The sequence below is a fragment of the Canis lupus genome, chromosome 21, assembly GCF_011100685.1.
Source record: "Canis lupus familiaris isolate Mischka breed German Shepherd chromosome 21, alternate assembly UU_Cfam_GSD_1.0, whole genome shotgun sequence".
Lineage (NCBI taxonomy): Eukaryota > Metazoa > Chordata > Mammalia > Carnivora > Canidae > Canis > Canis lupus.
In genome coordinates, this window is record NC_049242.1 from 12,747,467 (window position 1) to 12,760,372 (window position 12,906).

Below are 12,906 nucleotides of genomic sequence, written 5' to 3' on the forward strand. Positions count from 1 at the left end.
TTGGATACAAAGACAGTTTTTTATTTCCACAAACCTCTCACTGAAATGCAATACCTTCCATCATTTGAATGAAGGCAACAAACCACAATACTTGTGATGTTATCACCAATAGAAATCACAGATATTTTCGTATCATATTATAATTGTAGCAGGTATGTCAAAAATCATAGTAAACTGTCAAATATTGTTATTTAAGATCAAGATTCACACAATTTTAATATTTTGATATTGTATTTCAATATAATTGATGTCTTCATAATCTTACATATTTTATTTTATACAATTGAAGGTAATATTCTGGGAAGGCGCTATAGTCTGAATTCTTATGTCTCCCCAAATTCATTTATTAAAACTATAATACCCAGTGTGATGGTATTAGCAGATGGGGTCTTTGGGAAGAGTTTAAGTCATGGGAGTAGAGCCCTCATGAATGGCACTAGTGCCCTTATAAAAGAGATCCCAGAGAGCTCTCTTACCCCTTCCACCAGATGAGGACTCAGCAGGAAAGTACCAGCTAGAAATTAGGAGAGGACCCTCACTAGGACCTGTGGACACCTGGACCTTGGATTTCCAAACCCCCAGGGCTGTAAAAAATAAATTTCTATTATAAGGTCTCCAGTCTGTGGTATTTTGTTATAGCAGCCCAATCATACTTAAGACAGAAGGGATCCATAGTATTCAAGAAGCTGCTAAAGATATCCATGGCACAAAACATTTTTAAAACAACTGCATTAGATCGATGATAAGATCTCTACAACTCCGATGCCTTTTAGCTTCTCTTCTAGTTTCAGCCTCTCTATATCTTCATTGCTTTGGTTAGATCAAAGAGAACTGGAAGGTCTCCAGTCAGGGCAGCACATGACCAAGAGCTGTAGCTTTGAGATGGCAAGAGTCTCAGCTCTTGGTCTAGCTCCTCATTTGATCACAGCTTCTGACCATAAAAAGTTCTTTCCTTGTTTTTGAATATTTACTAACCTATTTTTTATGAGTCCTACAATTTTGATGAGGGAGGGAGAAATGATCCATATGTAGTCCATCTGCCACCTTAAAGCTGGGATACACGTATTCATTTGCATTTAGAAAAAGAAGGAGAGGCAATGCTACATTCTTTCCCCTTCTGCTAAGTTGCTTTTGTTTTTTTTACAATATATAATATCATTAGAATGAGCTCTTACAGGGTTATTTTACAAGTGAGAAAACTGAGGGTGGTACAGGAAAATCATTGATTCAAAGTCATGTAACCAGTTAATAATAGGGCTGAGACTAGAACTCAGGTCTCCCTGGCTTCTTCTCTAGAATTTGCTCTTTTGAGTTACCTTAGGACTTACCTCTTTCCTTTCCAGAAGCTCATGGTGCTGATGTTATAAACCACACTAAAAAAAAAAAAAAAAAACTCATGTGTTATTTGTTACTGTGCGTGTAGTTCTATCTGCCTAAGATACTTTCAGTCATTTGGTCAACAAGTATCTTAGAACATTTGATGTGTGCCCAGTGCTGAGTTGGGTGCCAGGCATATAACAATGGACAAGACCCAGTCCTTACCCATGCGGTATTTATAGTCCATCTACTAAGAAGGAGATCTGTAATATCAATCAACTATTGAAGTACCCCTGCCTTCTTTTGGTGACCCTTTACTCACCTTTCGAGATCAAACGCACTTTGGGAAGTTTTCTAGACAGAGTTAGTTGCTCTTGTCAATGCTTCAACAACATATAATTCACACCCCTGTTATTAACTGAGAACAGGCTTTTTATTTTAATATTAATATTTTTAAATAATTGATATTTTACATTTTATTTATTTAAAATAATAACTAAAATTTTATTTAATATTTCAATTTTAATTTAATATTGATTTTTATTTAATATTTTTATTTATTATTAATTTTTAAAATTTAATATTAATATTTTATTTCCTGCCAACCCACTCACCTCTCTCCCTTTACCAGGTGGTAATGAACTTGAGGGCAGCTTTGCTCATTCATCCTGTTAGGAACTTCAGGACCTACCACAGTACTTGGAACACAGTAGGCAATAAATATTTGCATGAATATGAAGTCAAAGAAAAAGAATGGAAAATTCTCTATGACTCCTTTTCTGGCTAATATATATATGTATGATACTGCGTTTTGAAAATTAAAAATGGCATTCCTCATTGATGATTTTTAAGTTATAATTGGCAAAATCCATTTTTATTGTTTGGGCCAGTGGCCAATATAAATAGAAATAGATATGAGCATTTGCCAGCTGTTGTTAATTATAGAATCCTAAAGTCTATTCAGAAACGTATGGAGAGACTTCACCTTTTGCTTCAATTTATCTGAGTTGACAATCTCCACAACCTAAACCCACTAAAATCCACACCTCCAAATTCATTTAATGCTGCATGATCTATGACTACAGAAATTGAATCCCTAAAGAATCTCAATTTCACAATTTGGCTAACAGCAATTCTTTTACCTCTATAAAATTCATTTTGAATGACTGTTGACAAGCCAAGTATCAAAGGTTCAAGGAAAAGAAATAAAAATCCGTTCCATATTTATGTGGCAGGAGAAGGGCTGTGTCCCCTGGATGGAGGAAGCAGTTTCTCTTCTACCCTCGCTTCAGAGCATGGACTCCCAAGTAAGTGAGACCCTTGGAAAAAGCAGAGACCTCTGGAGGTTGATGACCACATAGCACTTGTAACTAGAGCCCTGGCAAAAATGAACCTGAGATTTTTGAAGGCTGAGGTGGGCAGAGTGGCTGAACATTTGTAATTTCAGCTCTTCCAGTAGTTTTTCAAGAAGTAGAAAATTTCATCCATCTTTGGAAGATTCATCCTTGGTTTGGGGGAAATTATCCAAATGGACAGGGTTAGATATACTAATATTGAACCAGATCTTTTCCTGGAAAGGAACCTTGAGAGTTGTGACCAGAGATCTAAACTTTTCTGCATAGGGGATCCCTGGGTGGCTCAGCGGTTTGGCGCCTGCCTTTGGCCCAGAGCGCGATCCTGGAGTCCCCCCGCATGGAGCCTGCTTCTCCCACTGCCTGTGTCTCTGCCTCTCTCTCTCTCTCTCTCTCTCTCTCTCTATGTCTATCATGAATTAAAAATCTTTTAAAAATAAACTTTTCTGCATAATAATATTAAAATTTAAAAAAAATAAACTCTTCTGCATAATAATATTAAAAGTTGCCTTTAGGGACGCCTGGATGGTTCAGTTGGTTAAGCATCAGCCTTTGGCTCAGGTCATGATCCTGGGTTCCTGGGATCAAGCCTCACTTTGGGCTCCCTGCTCTGCGGTGTGTCTGCTTCTCCCTCTCCCCCTACCTTTTCCCCAGCTTGTTTGCTCACTCACTCTCTCAAATAAATAAATAAAATCTTAAAAATAAATGAATAAAATTTTACTTTATTAAGGGCAGAGCTGCATCTCTGAAGTTTAGGATGCCTTTGGAGAAATACTTCCTTTCAGGTATGAATGTAAACATCCCCGGTCTATATGGTGTTGTTTATTTTAGTTGAGGTGCTTGTAGGTCCCATTAAAAACTTTTCACAGGAGATTGGGAGTAAAGACTTTAGGGACTACTGAGAAATACAGTTCTGTTTTTTTTACCTCATGTGGATAAAACATCATAAAAAGAAATGAGCCGGTGCCTGGGTAGCATACTTGGTTAAGCAACAGACTCTTGGTTTCAGGTCAGGTTATGATCTCAGGGTTGGGCTCCATGCTCAGCATGGAGTCTTCTTGAGATTCTCTCTCTCTCCCTCTCCTTCTGCCCCTCTCTTCACTCACTCTCTCTCTCTCTAACATAAATAAAATCTTAAAAAAGAAAAAGAAAGAAGGAAAGAAAGAAAGAAAAAAAGGAAGAAGAAAGAAAAGAAAGAAAGAAGGAAAGAAAGAAAGAAAGAAAGAAAGAAAGAAAGAAAGAAAGAAAGAAAGAAAGAAAGAGGGAGAGAGAGAGAGGGAGGGAGGGAGAAAGGGAGGGAGGAAGAAAGGGAGGAAGAGAGAGAGAGAATGAATTGGGATAGGGTGAGGCTTAACACCAAAACACTGGTTTGTTGTTATTTCATATGTGGTAATTCAAACACAGACTCGGGAAATGTAGTCTACTGGATATTTTGCTTTTATGTGATGATCTCACAGAGGACATAGGAATGGACCTGATTCCATGTGTGGGACTGGGGTTTCCTCAGAGGCTGTGGATGGGGAGGTGGCCTGAGCCCACAGAGACCACAAGGAGAAATGTGTTCTCCTCCTGGTCTTCTGGAGATTGGGGCCTGGACTTGTAGGAAGCCAACTCACTGCAGGTCACCCCAAAGGGAAAAATACACAGACCCTACCACCAGATAGCCTAAGCCTGGGAACTAGGCTTGTTTGTTGACCAGAGCATTCAGAAGTCATAGCCATCTCTAAGTGTGACAGTTTCATAGTTCTTTCCTCTTATCCTTAATGACTCTGTCAAATTTTGTTAAATGTTAGTCTAGTCCCTGCCATGATGTGGGGTCTGTGTCCACTTTTGGGAACATGTAGTGAAGGGAAGAAAAGCCTTCTTCTGAGGCCACCATAACAGTGCTGGAGTTGTAGGAGGTAAGAGGTGAGAGGGAATGGGGGAGGATCTGTGATGAGCAATCTAGAACCAAGGAGATAGCTGGGATTGTATGGATTTGTGGAATGTGTGAGCAGCTGGGGAGGGCAAAGACTTACTTGTACAGAGGAGCCTCATAAAAGATGAAGCTTCCTGTCATTAGATAAGATGAAAGTTTGAGCCATGGTAATTTTGGACATTATGAGGTAGACCTGACCTCATTGTTAATCATAGTCTGGTGAGGTCTGGGAGACTGGGTATGTATGTCTAGAATGCACTACAAAATGGTGTCTTTGTATCTTAGTAACCTGTTTACTTTTTTTAAAGATTTTATTATTTATTAATGAGAGACAGAGATAGAGAGAGAGGCAGAGATGCAGGCAGAGGGAGAAGCAGGCTCCATGCAGGGAGCCCGACGTGGGACTCGATCCCGGGACTCCAGGATCAGGCCCTGGGAGGAAGGCGTCACTAAACCACTGAGCCACCCAGGCTGCCCTCTTAGTAACCTGTTTAACATAAGTTTGCAGGATACAAAAGCAGGCCTAACATGGGTTCCCAACCAAATCTGTGGAAATCATACTGATCACATTCTGTTTTATCCGCTCGTTAATTATCATGTACTGGACACCAGCATGTGCCAAGTGGTATGATAGAAATCAAAGCAGATCCACTGAAATGTAGCTGGTATCAACTGCTCCTCCACATTCCAGGTAGAATTATGATCACACATTCAACTCTTCCAATTAAAGAGAAAATGACTCCAGAGCCGCCTGGGTGGCTCAGCAGTTGAGCGTCTGCCTTCGGCTCAAGGCATGATCCCAGGGTCCTGGGATCGAGTCCCACATCGGGCTCCCCGCAGGGAGCCTGCTTCTCCCTCTGCCTATGTCTCTGCCTCTCTCTGTGGTTGTCATGAATAAATAAATAAAATCTTAAAAAAAAAAAAATGACTCGAGCCCCATCATGCTAGATTAGCGTGGAATCTTAGGGTCCCTTTTGCCTCTTCTAGATCTTCTAAGAACCCTGGAAGGTACACACTGACCATTTAGGAGGTTCATTTGACTTCCCCTTCAGGCTAACATGCTCTGATTTCCAAACATCCACACTATTCCTTGAGCCCTCAAAATGTTGCTGTGGAAAGTCAATCCCCTGACTAGAGGCCTGGCTCTTCCCCAGCTCCGCTGTCAGCTTCTTTTTTTTTTTTTTTTTTTTTTAATTTTTTTTTTTTTTTTTATTCATGATAGTCACAGAGAGAGAGAGAGAGAGGCAGAGACACAGGCAGAGGGAGAAGCAGGCTCCATGCACCGGGAGCCTGACGTGGGATTCGATCCCGGGTCTCCAGGATCGCGCCCTGGGCCAAAGGCAGGCGCCAAACCGCTGCGCCACCCAGGGATCCCCCGCTGTCAGCTTCTGCCTGGCCAATTCACAGCACAGGCCAGACAGGTAATTCTGTGAACACCCCATTCTCTCAATGCCATGATCAACACAGAATGGCCCTTGCCAGATCTCCTGATCTGCAGCATTTAGTGCTCAGTGCTTTCCATCCCATACAACCATTCTCCTCCATCTCCTCCATCAGTCCTGAGATCACTCAGATCAGCTTCAGGTGTCAGCCCTGCATTCACAGCAAGATCACTGCCATGCCAGGCCCTGGGGGCCCATCAGGGGCAGGCTCACTTTCCTTTCCAACCATAAATATACAGAAGTGCTATTTGCATCCTCTGCTAGACAACAGATCCTTTCATGCCCTTGCTAAAGTGATTACCTAGGACTCCCCTGCGAGCCACCACTCCCCTGCAGTTTCCTGTTGACCCCTAGACACCAAAGGTCCTTCCTTGGCAATAGGATTTAGAAAGCTTGCTCTGGCCACCTCCTCTTCCTCAATGCACAAATATCATTAACAACTTTGATACTAAACTGGCACACCTTGCATGCCTTGGACAAAAGGTTCAGTGGTGAATTTTAATATTTCCCAAACTTCTCTGAACCTAAGAGCTACCTGTTATAAATAAAACCATCCAGGCTTTCCTTCTGGAGACTCTGATCCAGTGGGCTTCAGGTTGGCCCTGGGAATCTATATTTTTCTGAACATTCTCATGAGGAGGGAAAGCCTACAAAGACTACAAATAATTTCTTTTTTTCTGAAACACTTAAGAGTTAGTTGTTAACATGGTGCCCTAGCATTCTCAAATACCTTAGTATTTCCTACAAACAAGGACATTCTCTTATGTAACCAAAGGAAATGCATCAAAACAAGGAAAGTTAATGTCAATGTGTCACTACCTTCTACTCCTCAGACCCCATTCAAGTTTTGTGAATTGTTCCCCCAAAATCCTTTAGAGTAAAAGAGGAGGATAGAATCATGTGTTGTGTAAATGTCATGTCTCTTCAGCCCCCTTACTCTGAAAACCATTCCTCAGTCTTTCCTTTATTTTTCTGACCTTGACATTTAAAAGTCACAGGCCATTTATTTTGTAGGATGACCCTCAATTTGGTCATCTGAAGTTTTCTCATGATTCGACCCTGGTTATGGGCCTCTGAAAGGAATATCAAAGAAGCGATGCCATGTTCCTCTTGTCACATCCCATCAGGTGACCCATGATTTTGATCCGTTCCGTAACTCTGGTTATGAGTATTTTGATCTCTTGATTAAAATGGTGTCTGCCAGTCTTGTCTACTATGAAGTCATTCTCTTTCCTCTTTGTAATTAATAAGTTATTATGGGAGAGAAGTTTATGATTATGTAAACATCCAGTTCCTTATTAAACTTTCATTTTTTCATTTCTTTATGTCAATATGTATTGATAGATTCCTATTTGATCTGATGGGTTATAACACAGTACTATCATTACTTACGTTGCTGTTCAAATTATCCTACGTATGGTCAGTGGAAGCTCCTTCAAAATGGATCCTATGTTCTTTAGACATGTCCCCATATTCTTCGAGCACTCCTTTGCGGGTTTGGGGGGCATAAGATGTCCAGATTCATTTTTTACTTTCACTGCTGCAGCATGGGAATTAGCCAATCCTGTAGAGAACCGTGTTTCCTTATGGAAATCAAGATGCTCAGTATGCTCCTTGCTATTGAGGTGAAGCTACTCCCAAGCCCTTCAAGTGAACAGAGCTGGAGCACCTGGGTAGTTCAGTCAGATGGGTGTCTTCCTTTGGCTCAGGTCATGATCTCAGAGTCCTGGGATTGAACCCCACATCAGGTTCTCTGCTCAGTGGGGAGCCTGCTTCTCCCTCTCCCTCTGGGTGCTCTCTCTCTCCATAATAAATAAATACAAATATTTTTTAAAGAGGTGAACAGAGGGATGCCTGGGTGGCTTAGTGGTTGAGCATCTGTCTTTGGCTCAGGTCGTGATCCTGGGGTCCTGGGATCGAGTCCCTCATCAGGCTCCCTGCAGAGAGCCTGTTTCTCCCTCTGCCTCAGTCTCTGCCTCTCTCTTTGTCTCTCATGATTAAATAAATAAAAAATATTTTCTTAAAAAGTGAACAGAGCTAAGATGTGTGTGTGTAATATTAAGGTATACATATACACATACACACAGAGCTATAAATGTACACGTATATACACACATAAATGTACATATACACACATATATATTCACACATATTTGCACATATACATTTATTTACATTTATATTTATTTCTGTATCTATTTCTATCTTAAAATCATGAAAGCCTCGAATGACAACTAGACATCATTAGATTCATTCTAGTTTTCCCCTGTTCCATATTTATAACTGTCTGAAGGTAAGAGACTTTCCATCAATAAATTTACTTATTTTTCCTTACCCTGGTCCCCAATACCTATACAGTTCCCTCCTTATGCCTCTGGGGGCTCTGACACTTCATCCAAGCAGGAAGATACCCCGCTAAGACACTACCCTTCCTCTTGCTTGGACACCCCATGGGGATACCCTTCTGACTCTGTCAGGCTCCGATGCTCCTTCACAGGCCACCACAGCATCATCCTCAGTGTGAATGCCCTTCTCACTTAGCTAAGGCTCTGACATCCGTACCACATTGCCCTCCCACCCTGCATTCATCCAGCTTAGGTTTTATCATCCACCCTGGGTCTCCATCCCCTCATTGCCATGGGGATATCTACCTTCTTCAGGTTCAGTAAGCGGCATTGGATTAAATTGTTCAAGAAGGAAAACAATGGGAGGCGGAGGGGGAAGAGACGGAGAAAGAATCATCTGGGAGATGTGAATTGAGAGCTAGAGTGAAACATCAGTACATGTGTTTTTAAATGCTCCCTCCGGAGAGTCTGAGAATGGCCATATTTGGAATCCACTGGATTTACAACTTTTCCTCAGAGAGGCTGAGGAAACCAACCATTTTAACTAAATATTTACTAACTACTGTTCATTAGATTAACCCTTGAGAAACATATGTAGAAAATAAAATACTATTCCTGCTCCGAGGAGCTGACAGTACAGAAGAGGAGGCCATCCAGAAGAGAAAAACATGGAACTAGCAAACATGGAGGAATGTGTGGAAATAGGGATATGTGTAAATGATATGGGAGTAAAGTGGAAATTAGTAACTTTGGGGAGTTGAAGAAAACTGGGTTTTAAAAGATAAATAAAGTTTACCAGGAGAAGAGGAGAAGGGAATTTGTAGAAGGAACTGCTTATTTAAGGTAACAACAGGTCAAAGCTGGGCTCATTATTAAACACAAGAACTTGCCACGAACATTATCATTTGGGTTGGGATGTGAGTTAGTTGTTCAGATCAGTCAAGGGTGTTACATGTTGGTCCATTAAAATAGTCAGTCAGTCTTTTGAGGGCAATATCAAGAAACATGGGCATAGTCAATTTGTTAGAAAAATCAATAATTCTGATAATGAAAAATTTAAATATTCTAGGGACTATACAGTGTAGACAATTAAAATCCACACCTGCATCTCCATCTCCTTGAGATATTCCATCTGCCAGACATAACTACCACAACAATTTAATATATTTTCCTAAAGATTTTTCCTATGCATTCACTGCCAATTATGTGTGGGTACATTTACATTTTCTCCCAAAATAGAACTTAGGATATTTACCACTTAAACTTGCTATTTTTAGTTTAATATTTCTTGGGTAGCCTTCCATATTAGCACATAGAACTTAACTTAGTTCTTTAAAAAAATTTTTTTTACTTTATTGTAATCATTTTTCTTTATGTTTACTTACACACTACATGAATACAATGTCAATGTAAAAAAGTGATAGATGGGCATCAATAGTGTGCTGTTAGCCCCAGTTATCTACACTTCCTTTCTCAGAGGTAACCACTGTTGTCTGTTGGCATATGTCCTACTTGCTCTTTATTCATTTACACACACACACACATGCACACTCACACATGTGTGTTGGGGGGGTGGTTCTTTTTCATAAATGGGATACATTTCAGGAATTATCAAGTTTCAAAGGCTGAAAGAACACACAAGAAGGACTGCAACCTGTCCATCATTCCAGGCCTTTTTTCCCAAAGCCTTCCAATCTCACTTGTATTCTGGCCACTGCAAACAGAGCATAGGCAATGGGAGCAGAGCCACATTAAAGAAAGAGGTGCAACAACGAGATCCCTCTGGGGCAGCTGACCTCAGACACTCTTGTCTTGTGGCTTTAGCATTACAAAATCGAGCTGAGGGGAAACAGATGGAAGGGAAAGGAGAGTAAGGGAAATGTGATGGGCCGCCTGGGCCCCTACATGTCTGGGGCTTTTGGTTTAGATAGAGTTCTCACTAGGGCTCTAGACTGCTTTGCCTCTCATAGCCAAAGGGATGAAGTTTGAAGCATGTAAGATTTTGGAAAATGTGCAACGGAGCAAGGTCTAATCATCAGTGATTGGAAGAGAAATGTGCAATAAGAGCCAACTGGGATTTAATTCAAAATGTTTTTGAAAGTTTGCTTCAGCGAGCTAGAATTGCAGTCTTTGGCCCCAAATTTCTCCACAAATATTCTATAGGCATTTTTTAAGCCCCAGAGTCCTTAACTAATGTTATTTAAGGCAATTTTATGTATCTAATTGTACAGATTGTTTGCTAACTTTTGAGCAAGAAATGTTCTCTAAATCCCCTGTGTCTACTGATATTTCAAGGTAAGAGAATGCTCTGGAATATTTCCCATTTTCCAAATGTAATATTTTCCAAAATAAATGTTGGAGTAACTGCGTGGTTGATACCATGTGAATATTTTAATTCACACAATAATATTCTGGAGTTTATGGAAGCTTGGCCTCTTTCCAGGAGGTTTGAAAGTCCGAAAGTTGGCTGTTTCTTCTCAGTGGGAGAAAAGGTGGAGGATGTGAATCAGGATCAGTAAATTGGAGAGGAGGTCACAGGCTGACTGGCGTTAAGTAGGGGAAAGTGCAGTGCAATCTTCCAAGGGAGGAAAGCCAGTCACACAAAGAGGAAGGACTGGTTACCATTAAAGGCTCCAAAATTAAGGCCTTGAAGGAGAATTGAATGGGAAAGTTAACAACCCCTGTTTCTCTTCCTCTTCTATAAGATGGAGCTGTTGTAATGAGATCCAGGTGCAGTCCTGGGATATGGGAGATCCCCATCCTTGTCTGTTTAGAAGCCCCCAGGAACTTACCATGTTTGTAGTTCGTATGCCTCCTCTTCCAAGTAGCCTGCCCTGATGGCCAGATTGCAGTCATCAGATGACATCACACTGTCAAGATGATCTGTTTCCTCATCCTTTTCCCCAAGGCCTGTGAGATTCTTGAGACTGGGATGTGAAAGGCATACAATAATTATGTGGTGAATGCTGACTGAATGAGCCTCTTAGGCTAGAAATAATCCCCCCCTCCTCTGGGCGCCCTTGGTGCTTTACACTTACCTCACTCACGTAATTTTTTTCACATTCTACCTTATACTCTCATTTCTGTACATTTTAGCTCCATTATCAGAGTCAGAATTTTTTTACAAGGAAAATGAGATAATGCATATAAAATATTTGTGCCACATCTGCTGAGTAAATGATAGCTATTACTATTTGTATAATGAGGTGGCTGGAGGAACAGAAAATAGATCTTATTTTTAAAAAACAAGCAAGCTTCGGAAAATTTCTTTGAGGGACGCCTGGGTGGCTTATCGGTTGAGCCCCTGCCTTTGGCTCAGGGCGTGATCCTGGGGTCCCAGGATCAAGTCCCACATCAGTCTCCCTGCATGGAGCCTGCCTCTCTCTCTGCTTATGTTGCTGCCTCTCTCTCTCTCTCTCTCGTTCTGTCTCTCATAAATAAATAAATAAAATCTTAAAAAGAAAGAAAGAAAATCATTTTGAAACAGATCTTTGTTTTGCAAGAGTCACTTGAGTTGCCTTTTTCAATCACGCAACTACAAGAGACCTACTGCCTTGGAAGAAGGAATGATAGGATGTCTTAGTCTTGAAGTATCTGTTCTTATTCCTCTTGAACAGAAAGCTGGGGTTGGGGTTAGGTAGGAAGACTGGTTCTGAGCTGCACAACACCAGGGGGTTCTGAGCTGCACAACACCAGGGGGCACCATTCACACTGTAATCTGTTGTGATGGATGTAAATACTCTTTAGAGATGTGCTCCAGAGGATACACTTTCTTCTGACTACAATATAAACGATATCCCTGGAATTGTAGGAAGAAGAGAGGAAAGGGTCTCTGATCCTTTATCTTTGAGGTTCAAGGCTATTGGGCCACAAATGGATCGGGTGGTTCAATGGGCAGGAAAGAAGATAAAGGGCCCTGGAGAGGCATTTGCCATAAGAAAGGAGGGCTGGACTCTGTCTTTGGAGGGCTGGGTCCAACAGAGGTTTCTGAGTGACGATGCCATTGAGAAAGAGTGACAGAACATGATGAATGTGTACTAAGTGAGGAGCTGGACTTTGAAGGCAAACCTTGGTGCCTCAAGCCACCAGGGCAGCATCTAGACCAGCGGTAGTACTGCCTCACGGTGGACTGTGAAGGAACGAGGACCCAGTGTGGCAGAAAGAGAACCAAGAAACCTTTGGGTTGGTCAGCTTCCAGGTCTTCTTTCAACCTGGCTATTGGAAGTGGGTTATGACCCTTTAGATTGAGGAAATATTTTGAATTCTTGAATAATATCAGGAGAGTGGTACTGGACTTTCTGCTAATGAAGACCTAGCAGGTAGAGCAGTTAACTGAAGAAATTAAGGAGATGTGATTATATTTGGATTTTCGGATGGTAAAATATCTTCCTTTTCATCATCGTCACCCAGCTTTATACACTCAGAGTATCTATCACATAGGTGGTGCATAATGGGCAATGCATGAGACCAAGGGACCTCAAGAAGTCCATTTCCTCAATAAAATTGAGCATTCAGGTATTTCTAGATTGAAT

At 41.1% G+C, this 12,906-nt stretch overlaps 1 protein-coding gene across 3 annotated transcripts in view; it reads right to left on the bottom strand.

Annotated features, from left to right (window-relative positions):
- Positions 1-12,906, bottom strand: part of TMEM135 (transmembrane protein 135) — a 286,961-nt gene that overhangs the window by 240,347 nt on the left and 33,708 nt on the right. For 2 of the 3 annotated variants that reach the window (XM_038568356.1, XM_038568357.1), the window contains 2 exons: positions 11,167-11,301; positions 1,329-1,373 (listed from right to left, as the gene is read on the bottom strand). The gene's annotated coding sequence lies outside the window, so the exon portion shown is untranslated. Of the gene's footprint in view, positions 1-1,328; positions 1,374-4,687; positions 4,703-11,166; positions 11,302-12,906 lie in introns of those variants that run through there. The other variant, XM_038568358.1, reaches the window with a different exon arrangement.